The following is a 10,388-nucleotide window of genomic DNA, read 5'->3' on the forward strand; positions in this document are numbered from 1 at the left end:
CCGCCCCCGCCAGAATGGAATGAATGACAAATCGACGGGCCGCCAGTATCGCTGGCGGGGCGGGGCACATCGGAGGGGTTCCCTGAAAAATTACAATCCGCCGCTCAGTCCTGTCGCACCCGGCGTAATTGTGGCCCTCACGTGCGCCGGCCGGACGCTATACCGTCAAAAATATTTTGCTGCGAGTCGCAACTGCACTCTTCGTGTTCACACACAAGAAGAGTTTCCGAGCGAAAGTTCCCCGCGACCTTGGTGTACACCATCTCGGAAATAAACATTGAAAGTACACAAGCAGGTGTAGGCCACACCACACCGCCGTTCTTCTAGGGTTGGAAGACGACAACATTGCCGGGTAACGCAAACATGGTTGTAAAGTGCTTCCCTACATCGCGCGGTCTGGTGTCTGCTTTTGGTTCCATCTACTCATCATAACTAGAGATATAAATTGTCTAATTTCGAATGGTGCGATATTATTTCTAGGTTTTTCGACATTCTCTAAACAATCGCTCGACAGTTTCACGTTCACAGTTCACGAGCCGACAAGTGAACGAGAAACAACCGAAGGGTCTGAGGAGAGGAGAGGAGAGCTTGCCCTTGGGCTAAACATGTTCTGCAGAACAAAGTGGAGAAAAGTTTCCAGGAGCGATAATCACTACCGTTAGTGTTCAGGAGGGCCCCGGCGGTGGGCAGCACCAGAGCGCCGGAATGGCGATGGAGCTCGGCGATGGAGCTCTGATGAGAACAAATTGCAAGGTATCCTGCTCCTGGTGGGGCCGGGCGCCCGGGCACGCACACAACAGGGCCACGGCGCGCCCTCCTTGTCCTCCGCGGGGGACTAACAGAGGGGCTTAAGAGGGTTTCCTCCGCGGCGCGGAGGTCATGGCGCCGCCGCAGCCGTGTCGTCGGGCGCCCGTGAGAACGGCTTCGGCGCAAAGCTTTTTACCGCGAATTTAAGGGGCGTTGTCGCCGCGGTATACAAGGCGGTACACAAGGGCACCTTGAGGGTGTGGTGCGGTGGAGCACAGCACACCCCTGCCGCGGGCCCCGGCCGCCACCACAAATATCTCTCATTCCTGGGCGAGCAATACGGAGTGTAATGAAGGCGAGAGCAGAGCTCGCAGTCCACTTACGCCGGGGGCGCCGGCCATACGCGCGTGAGGGCGGCCGGGCCAGGCAGGGCCACCACAATTAAAGCAGGGCTAAGATGGGGATTGCAGCGCCACCCTTTGCGCCGCCACCTAACAACATCCGCACCTCGGAACGCCCCGAGTCACTTCTCCCAAACGAGTCGAGGAGGTAGTGGGGAGGGGGGGGGGCAATATGCGCGCAAGGGCTTTGTGTTCAATTTACAGACATTACAAGCCAAGTGCCGCCGCTGGCACTACGGCACAGCGGCCCAAATGCTGCACAAACGCGCGGCAAAATACTCGTTTCGGTCCGGATAGTGGGGCGGGGCGGGTACCACGACGAGTACTACCTCCGCAAGGCACGAGTATGCGCGCGACGAGCGTGGGGGGAGGAAACCGAAGAGACCCGGAGCAAAGTCTGTCGTAGTGTGGGGATGGGGGCGGGGAGGGGCGGCAGTCATCCAGCAGTTGGCAGCCCCGTTTGGCAATACGCACGTCCCGCCCATTACACCAGCATGATCCGCTATGGCTTGTTATTTGCCGCTCCCCACGGCAGCGCCGCCGCCGCCGGAGCGCCCCCCTCAGATATTTGGCGAATTTCTCATGCTTTAGCGAATGGCGTTGATAAGGAGGAGGGCGGGGAGATGCCGGCGCTGGGCGGGGGCACTACTATCGTCCAGAGCATCGCGTCAAGAGGGTCTGGAAGTTGACGACGGCCATGGCCGCGGTGGAGATAAGTGCGGGGGGCGCGGGGGGCGGGCGGCACCCTCGAGGAGACCATGCAGCCTCTGTTGTGAGCGGCGGGCGCGTCACGCGGTGCCGCCCGCGCAGAGAGCCCCGCAGAGCTCCGCAGAGGGAAACCCGATACGCTTCCTCGCCATTACGGGCGGCCTGAGTGCCAATAAGACCCCGGCAACACGCTGCTGCGAATAATGAAGCAAGTCAATCTCCAAAGGGGCCCGCCGCCGCACTACTACAGCCCCGCGTCCCATCGGCGTCGTCGGCGTCGTCGTCGTCGTCCTGGGGGAGCCGAGGAAGACTCGCAACAACTTAGACACGTCAAAGTAGCCGAGTGAACGAGCCCCTGCAGGGCGGGGTGCTTGTCCTCGCGACGGCTCCTCCGGCCCGGCCCCCGGGCGCCGCCTCGAGTTGAGAGGCAACGTCACGGGTATCAAGCGGCACCTCCTCCCACCGCGCGGGGCCCCACCAGCCCCCCCAGCCCCGCTCAAGGCTGCCAAACGCCGCGCGGTAACGGAACGGTGGCACCGCGGCGGCGGCGGCCCGGAGGCAACGACCCAATTCGAAGCGATGATTAGACGGAAGCGCCTTGGCTTGGGGCTTTCGTCATGTACAGACGGAGGATAGGGCGCCGCCGCGCGGTTCTACCAGGTTCTACGACGTGCACATTATTGTCGTATTATATATGTATATACGGAAACTTCCATTTGAACCCCCCCCCCCCCTTTACATAAGACAGATGACTTCAGAGGCGCATGACCTCCCGGCGGCGGCGGCAGCCCCCCCGACCCAACACTACTGTAGTGCCAGCAAGGCTTCACTCACAGTGATGAGGGCGGGCGTGGCGTGGCGCGGCGGGGCGCGGGGCGAGGGCGGCCGCCCGGCCAAACGCCGCGGGGAAGGCTGGAGACACTGGAGGAGAGAAAGAAAAGCGAGAGGGGGAGCACCTAATGGATTTTCTCAGGATGATGAAGGCGGATTAGGGCCCTACGTTATTGATCGACGCGTTGCTTTACTCTGGGCGACACCAGTCGCTGCGAAGGGTGCGCCACCACGACGACGTCGAGTCGAGTTTAACGGCCCCGCCGGCCACGCCCGGCACTGCGGCCGATTTACTTACACTTACACCACCCCCCTGCTCTCTCTCTCTCTCCCAACAAAATGTTTCATTCACGAATCTCTTTCCTCCGCTCCATGTTGGTTGGGCGTACACCGCACGCCAGCCAGGCTGGCTCCGGGGCGCCGCGACGCTCTAAGCATATGCAGACGCTCATCAAAGTTGGCGACTATCTCCGCAACTAGCGCCGCTGCCGGCTCAACGCGACGCCGCCGCGCCGACGCCGCGGAAGGCAAATAAGACGCGACCAGGCGGCCTCGCGACGCGCCTGCGCCACCTCCCTCAGCCGGAATTAAGAATCCGGCCTCCGCGTCCCCGCGACGGGGAAGGCGCGGTGGGCCGTGCGTCGGGAGGTGTGTGTGCGCGAGCGCGCAGCTCCTCAAAGTTTGAGCGCGCCAAGAAGCAAGAGATAAAGGAGGAGCAGGAGCCGTTGGTTACGGCAAACTCGCACAGTTTTTGCGATAAATTCCTAGGAGCGATAACTCTGCTCCAGTTCCAACGGTTCGCCAACACTGGAAAAACAAAGGTGTTAAGGTGCAGTGGCTCAGGCATTCCACCTGCTGAAGGCACTCATTTTTTGCACCTTCACGGCTCTTCAATCAAAAATTTTCTTTGCCATCCCTGCAGAGGTGCGACTCAACACCTTTGTCGCGGCTCGCACGCGGGAGCTGGGCGGCCGCGGCCACGTGTCGCGCTGCTAGGGCCAGCGCGCGCCCGGCCGAGCGTTACGAGCGTTACGGCGGCGCGGCGTCACACGTCAGGCGTGACAAAACAGAAGAGCTGCAAGTCACCCGTCGAACCCGTCCCGTCCGGGCCCGTCCGGGCATGTCCGCGCGCTCCTATTCACCCGTCCCCGGCCGGCCCCGCCCCGCCCGGGCTAAGGAGGCGCGCAGCGGCCATGGCAGCGCACAGTAGCTCGTCAGCTCATCACGAGCCGATGAGTCAGGCCTTCTTGATTGATCGGGCGCGCGTAGCTCCAAGTAGCGTCACCGCGAGGCTTTGAGGCTGCTGCTGAGCTGACGGCGGTCCTGGCCCCCCTCACCTTGTGAGCCGCAAGTCCATATCGAGGAGGTGTTCAGCGCGGGTCGCGGGCGCCTTTGACGAAGCAGGCGCAGAGCGATCCCCTCTCAAACGGGTAGGCGCCGCCTGCAGAGCAGAGCGTACTTACGCCCACGAGCAACAGTTGTGCGGGGGGCGGCGGCGGGGCCGCCTGGGGACGGCGTAAGTCCGGAAGATTAAACTTGCAAGGCACCAACTTACACTCCGCAAGGAAGGACTCTGCACACGTCAGCTGGTGCCGCCGGGTGGCAGGGGCGGCCCAGGGGGTGGCCCTTTCCCTTATTTCGATCTCATCAGCATACGGTGGTGCACGTGTTTGCTCAAAGGCAGGGCGAGGGGCGAGGCTCTGGCATCAGCAGCAGCAGCAGCAGTCAGGCGGAGAGTAGTTGTGAACCAAATTAACTTTGGCCCGAGCCGGGCTCAGGCGACGCGACGGGTTAGTTCCAACTCCTGCGGGCCGGTGACAGCCCAGCCCAAGGACGGCTAGGACTCGGCTCGGCTCCGGCTCATCCCCCCTGAACTGGTCCGGGCAGGAGGGCGGGGCAATGAGGGGGCAGGCGAGCGGCTCAGCTCATCTGCATCCCTTACCCCCGACGGGTCCTGGAGGAGGAGGCCCGAGGAGGCCAAAGGCAACCAGGGCAGCCCTGGGAGCAGGGACGGGGAGGCCGGCGCGCGGGGACCTTCAAGTTTCGACGGGACACTTGCAGATGCCCCCGCCGTGTGTCGCCTCTCCCATGCAGACTCAGCCTGCCTCGCCCGAGCCCGTCGTGACCGACGCGCGCAAGGTGTTTAAAGGGGGCGGTCACCTTCGGCGGTTTGAACGAGCGCGGGCCGGGCCGGGCGCGGCGGAGCGAGCCGGTTTGATTGCCGCTGCGTGCGCGTCCGGCCGGGCGCGGGCTCCGCGGGTCCCGCGGCCCGGAGTGGAGTGGACAACAGGGGATGGCGGTCGAGATAAGCCACGGCTGCCCGGCCCGGCCCGGCTGGACCTGCGGCTCGCCAGCCACGACCTCTAGGCGACGCGGCCGCGGCTGATAAGGCGGTCACCAGGGCGAGGGCGGCGGCGGCCACCATAGGGGGGTGCGCGATGAGGGGAGGGACACCGGAGGTGTGTAGAGGGTCTGCGGACGGCACGTCCGGCTCGGGTAAATAGCGAAAATACCGTGCCCGGAACCGAAAGCGCCGGATTTAACCGGAATCGCTGGGATCCGCGCGCTGTGCGCCGCGGGCAGCGGCGGCGTCACTGTCGGGGACAGAGGAGGAGGGGGAGGGGGCATATGGCGTGAGTCGATTTCGTGGTCGAGCGGACGTACAAACGCTACACATATTCTCCATTTGGCTGATGCGTTCCGCCCCGGCCTACCCCGGGCCCCTTGTATATTTCATATCGACCCGTTCGCGGCCCATCAGCCCATCTCGACACTCCAGTCCGAAGTGTATAACGCGTATGAATCGTTAAGAGTCGCTGTGTCCGCCCGTGGCAACCCCCATTTAGTCGATAGAGGTGGCTTAGGGTGGTTCTGACCTGGTTCCGACTCCAGAGCTGTTTAACCCCCCCCCCCCCAACTCCGCGCCCCCTGACGTGGTCCCAAAACTGCAAATTCATCGGACCTCAAATGGCTCACATGACGTGTCCCCTCGCTCTGGCCGTGGGCGGTTACCCGCACCTTCAACTGCGTTAGCCCGAACCAGCAGGTTGACAGTATGCACGGGGGCTCAGGTTTATGGCATTTGAAAGTTGCTAAGTGCGAGGGCCGGCAGGGGCCTGCGGTGGTTCCGCTGACCCTCCCCCCAGACCCGATGCCCAGCTCGGCCGCTACCAGGAGCCACCCCGCCCGCCGAGCGGGGAGTTGGAGCTGGAGGCTGGAGCTGGGAGCGCGGGAGCTGGGAGCGGGAGCTGGGAGCGGGAGCGGGAGCTGGAGTGTACTCCGAGCGAAGCGCGGAGCAATTAGGGCAGCCTGGCCAGGTCCGGCACCGCAAGCAGATAGAGGCTAACCGCACCACTATTACCGGGCGAGCAGGCGGGGGCAGGAGCAGGACATCCAGCTAGCCGGGCCGGGCCGGGGCGGGACACCCACCCGAGCCAGGCGCAGGCGGGGGCACGGCGGGGCGCGGGCAAAAACGAGCCGCCCCTCACCCTTGGAGCGCCCGCCGCCGCGCGTGGTCAGGGGAAAGGTAATTTAGTAGGCGGGAGACGGGCGGCCCGCGTAAGCTAAAACATTAATTGCTGTCAAGATGCCATCCCCGAGGCCTCCTGCGGGCAGGGGTCACCCCAGGCCCTGCTCTCAGCCCCCCGGACCGCGGCCAAGGGGGGGGGGGGGGGGTAGAGGCGCCCCTGCCTGCAAGGTCTGCGCCTGTGTTAAAGAGGATGGATACGGCCCCGCCGCCCTACCCGCCCTGGCCGTGACACAGTGCAGCCCCGGCGCGCCCTGCAGGGCCTGCAGCAGCCGCCCTTACATGGGCTATAGAACTCGCCCGGGCGCGCGCAATGGCCGAATTATACCGGCGAGTGCTGAATGGCAGTCTGGGCGGGCGGCGCCGGTAGCAGGGCGACGCGGGGGCGTTTCACGCCGGTTTGTGCAACTCCTCACCTCACACCTGATATTGGGAGCCGGGCGAAAAATTAATCGATACAGAGCGTATCGGCCGTCACGACGCAAAAGGCTCACTGGGTGATTTGCTGCTGCCACAACATTGTTCCGACGGAGTTTCCGGGGCTCGGGGGGTGGGCTGCATGGCGTCACGTCAACCCCGGGCATTGTTGTTGTGCGCGGTCAGTCCCCTCCGACTCCAGACGAGACGAACGGCCCCGGAAAAGGGTACCACCGCGGCGGGCCGGGGCGGACAGGGCGGAGGTATACGAGGCAGACGTCACGAAAGATATGGAACACCGTCGTCGGGGCGCCTCGGGGTGCCTCGCCTTCTCAACTCGACCGGGGTTGAATGGTACCCCCCCCCCCCTTACTCCGGAGCAAACAACAGGAGAACCGAGCAGCACCCCCACCACCTCCACCCGCACGCCCACGCCCAGGTCCGAAGTGGGAAAAAGAGTCGGGCGGCAATTGGAAAGGCTCGGTCGCAGCAGTCACACTACTCCTCGTCTCAAGGAAGAAGTCTTATTGTGTCGCGTTTTAGGATTCAGCGGAACCCTTATTCTGCGCGGCCGTGCCGATGCAAACGAGACGCCACTTGACCACGGGGCGAGGCACGGCGCGTGGCGGCAAGGAAAGGGCGGCTCCCGAAGGAAGGCCCGGATGGATGGCTCCGAGGGGTGGATAACTCCTGAATTGGGTGGACAAATTTCAAGAATTGAATTTGAATTAGCTTGAATTGGCTTGAATCGAACCGAATTGGTTGAATTGTTTTTGAATTGGTTTGAATTATTGCGATTTTATTTCTCTCAATTAGCATGAATTGACTAGAATTGGCTTGAATTAGACTGGAATAAGCTGACTTATTGTTGAAATCGTTTGAATTAAATTGAATGGTCTGAATTAGTTTATGCGAATTGGGCAGAATTATGGGTGTAAATTTGGCAGGGGAGTTATCCGCCCCTCGGATGACTCGGCCAGATAAATAGTAAGTGACGCAGGCATGCGCATCCGCGGCCAGGTCGCCGGCACGGCAGCAAGCAGGCCGCGAGGACGCGCGACAGTCAGGGGAAGGGGGGGGGGATGCGCTGGAAACGTAGTGGCCCTAGTGGTCAGGCGGAGTCGGATCTGCTCTAGAAATTATTTTCCATGGTCGTCAGTCGTCAGAACTAATAAAAACTTAATAAAAGTCGATCGAATTTTGATATGATCACTAAGTAGTTGTAACAGCCAAGAGTTACTTGTTAGAAAGGCTTAATGAGATGAAGAAGAACGCGTCGTAAAAGAAAGGAGATGTCGCTGCTAGTTGAGGCGGTGCTACATGATAGGGTTGGTTGAACTGACGGACAGTACTACTCCATACAATTTGTTAGTTCGGACCGCTGCTCGTTTTTTGTGTGTGCTCCACCACACCCATACACTTACAAAGGGCGAGTGACACCGAGTTCCCAGACCACTTTACCCAGATTCCCGGCTGTGGCAGCGCGGCGTGCCGTCGGGGCGGCGGCAGCTGGCGTGCGGCGCTGAAGTGTCGGCGCCGGCAGGGATTAGCTGACAAGTTGGGCTGGCGTCCGGGGCTCTTCAGCGAACGCCATGGCAACGATTGCACCACCGGATCGCTATTTATTGAGTTGAGGAATTGAACACCGGGCGGCAAGTTCCGGCGCGCCGACAGGTCATCGGGGGGCGCCCCACTTGGACCCATTAGAGGAGACGAGCAAATATTTGATCCGTCCATTCCGCTCTGAGCGCCTCGCGGCGAGCAGCTGTGAAAGGCGAAATAGGCGAGACCGGGACCCAGCTAATCAGGGGCAAATCCAGGTCCAGTCCGCCCGCAATAATCCAGCGTCCTGCAGAGGGTCCCAGCCCCAGCCGCCCCGGGGCCCGGCGCCTCTGGCAGCTCCGGAGGGAAGTGCTGAGAGCGGCGACAACCTGGAAGACGCAGGCGACCTTCGAGATGGCCAACCCAGATTAGGGAGGATCAACACCAAACTTCTCCCCGAAATGGAAAGGGCCCCGTCAAAAATTCTCTTTTTGGACTCGGAGAGAGTGGGGGAGGGGATAAACAGCACCATCAACATTATTCTCAGCTTCCATTTCCCGTTTCAAACAGTGCCACAGCGGCCGTTTTCTGTCATTTCACTGCAGTTATCATTGTGTGGCGTTCGAGTTGCCCGCACTGTCACAAGGGCCATCTCTACCTTTTCGAAATAAACCAATATAAATGCAAAGCTCAGCCGTGTTTAACGTACGTGAGTTTATTTCAATCTACATGCCAATAAGGTGCGGGTGCCTCACGGGAAAGCTGCATAAGTATGTCATTTTCATTTTTGTATTTTAACAACCGACAGTTGCGGGGATCTAACGTCAACCAGAAGAGAAGGCGAAGGGAGGAAATGGGGATGGGGTGGGGTTCACGGTGGGAGAAAGGCGGCGGAAGGGGGGAGGAGGAGGAGTGTTTCAAGAGGACGAGGGCGCGCCTCACTGTCGCACATTTTTCGCGTTTCACTCAGCCAGCCCGGCCGCGGCCGCGTAAAGCTGTGCTCCTCTGTGTGACGAAAAGACGAATGCCCCTCATTTTTATCCGGGCGGGCGGTACGGCACGGGCACAGAGGTCCTTTCGGCTATGCCCCCCTCTGATTTTTTTTTAGTTCCTTTTTTGTGTCCCAGGGGTAGAAATCAGCAAGAGGCGGGGTGGGGGGTTGCGGGCGGTGGCAGAGGCCAGCAGGCGGGCGAGCAGGCCGGACGAGTTGAAATGAATGCATTCTACCCCCCCCCCCCACCTTCATCCCATCCCACCTCACGCTATGCTGGATGGGCTGGCCGAGCGAGGTACCTAGGGGTAGCTGTGACAGGTCAGGAGGGGCCATAGATGCTTCACTTGTCTCCACCTTCACCTCATCTGTCAAGCGATAAACGAATAGTTTAATCGACAAAGAACGCAGTGGTTGTTACTTCAAATTCATGCCGTGTGCGTTACTAAGTCGCTGAAATGCCCCGTGGTATTTAGTAGTTTTGATTGTCCACGGAGTGGGGGTTGCCTACTAGGCAAAGGCACTACCATGGTTGGTTAGAGCAGACGATGCCACTAGGACCTGCCTGCATGCGGTTCAGGATGAGTACTAAATCTCACAGGACCTGTCAGGCAACGCGGTCCAAAGAACATGTGTGTCATGTTGTGCCTTTTTCGTAAAGGTCCCACCACAGCTGCGGCACGCGTTGGCCGCTACACTGGCCGTGGGGGTGTGTCACCAATGTACTGCGCCTTTACACTTTTCCGATTGCGCCTGATCCAACCCCGAGCCGAGCACTCCACCCCTCTGCTAACGGTCCGCACCAGAGAGGCGCACGGAGTGAAATGTCAACTCGACGCGTAAACTTTCCAGGAGAAACGGAGTGGTGGGATGGAAGAGAGTCACTCCCGGAATAAGGTTTATGACGCCCCCTCCCCCGCCCCCGCCGCGCTGAGCCGGCGGCGAGCGTGTGCGCGAGGTGAGAGGGACTTGCGCGTCGTAAGACTTCGTCATCTCGTGAGTGAGCCCCTCCTCCTCTGCCCCCTCTCAACCCCCCGGCCTTGCCCGTCTCCTGCCTTTGCTTCGTTCGCCGGCGACGGCGCATCCGGAGGATACCTGGACGAGGGAGACGGGAAAACAAAAGCTAGGGGGTTGAGGGGCGGCCACCGAGAGGGTGGCCGTGGCCGAGGGCGACAAGGGGCTCCGTGGGGTGGGTAGGGGCGGGAGGAGCCCAGGGCGGCCGACG

General features: G+C 61.3%; 1 protein-coding gene across 1 annotated transcript in view; it reads right to left on the reverse strand.

Annotated features, from left to right (window-relative positions):
• LOC113207890 (connectin) overlaps positions 1-10,388 on the reverse strand; it is a 277,611-nt gene that overhangs the window by 266,721 nt on the left and 502 nt on the right. The window lies entirely within an intron of this gene.

The sequence above is a fragment of the Frankliniella occidentalis genome, unplaced genomic scaffold (genome assembly GCF_000697945.3).
Source record: "Frankliniella occidentalis isolate FOCC.00 unplaced genomic scaffold, Focc_3.1 Scaffold47, whole genome shotgun sequence".
NCBI classification, from domain to species: domain Eukaryota; kingdom Metazoa; phylum Arthropoda; class Insecta; order Thysanoptera; family Thripidae; genus Frankliniella; species Frankliniella occidentalis.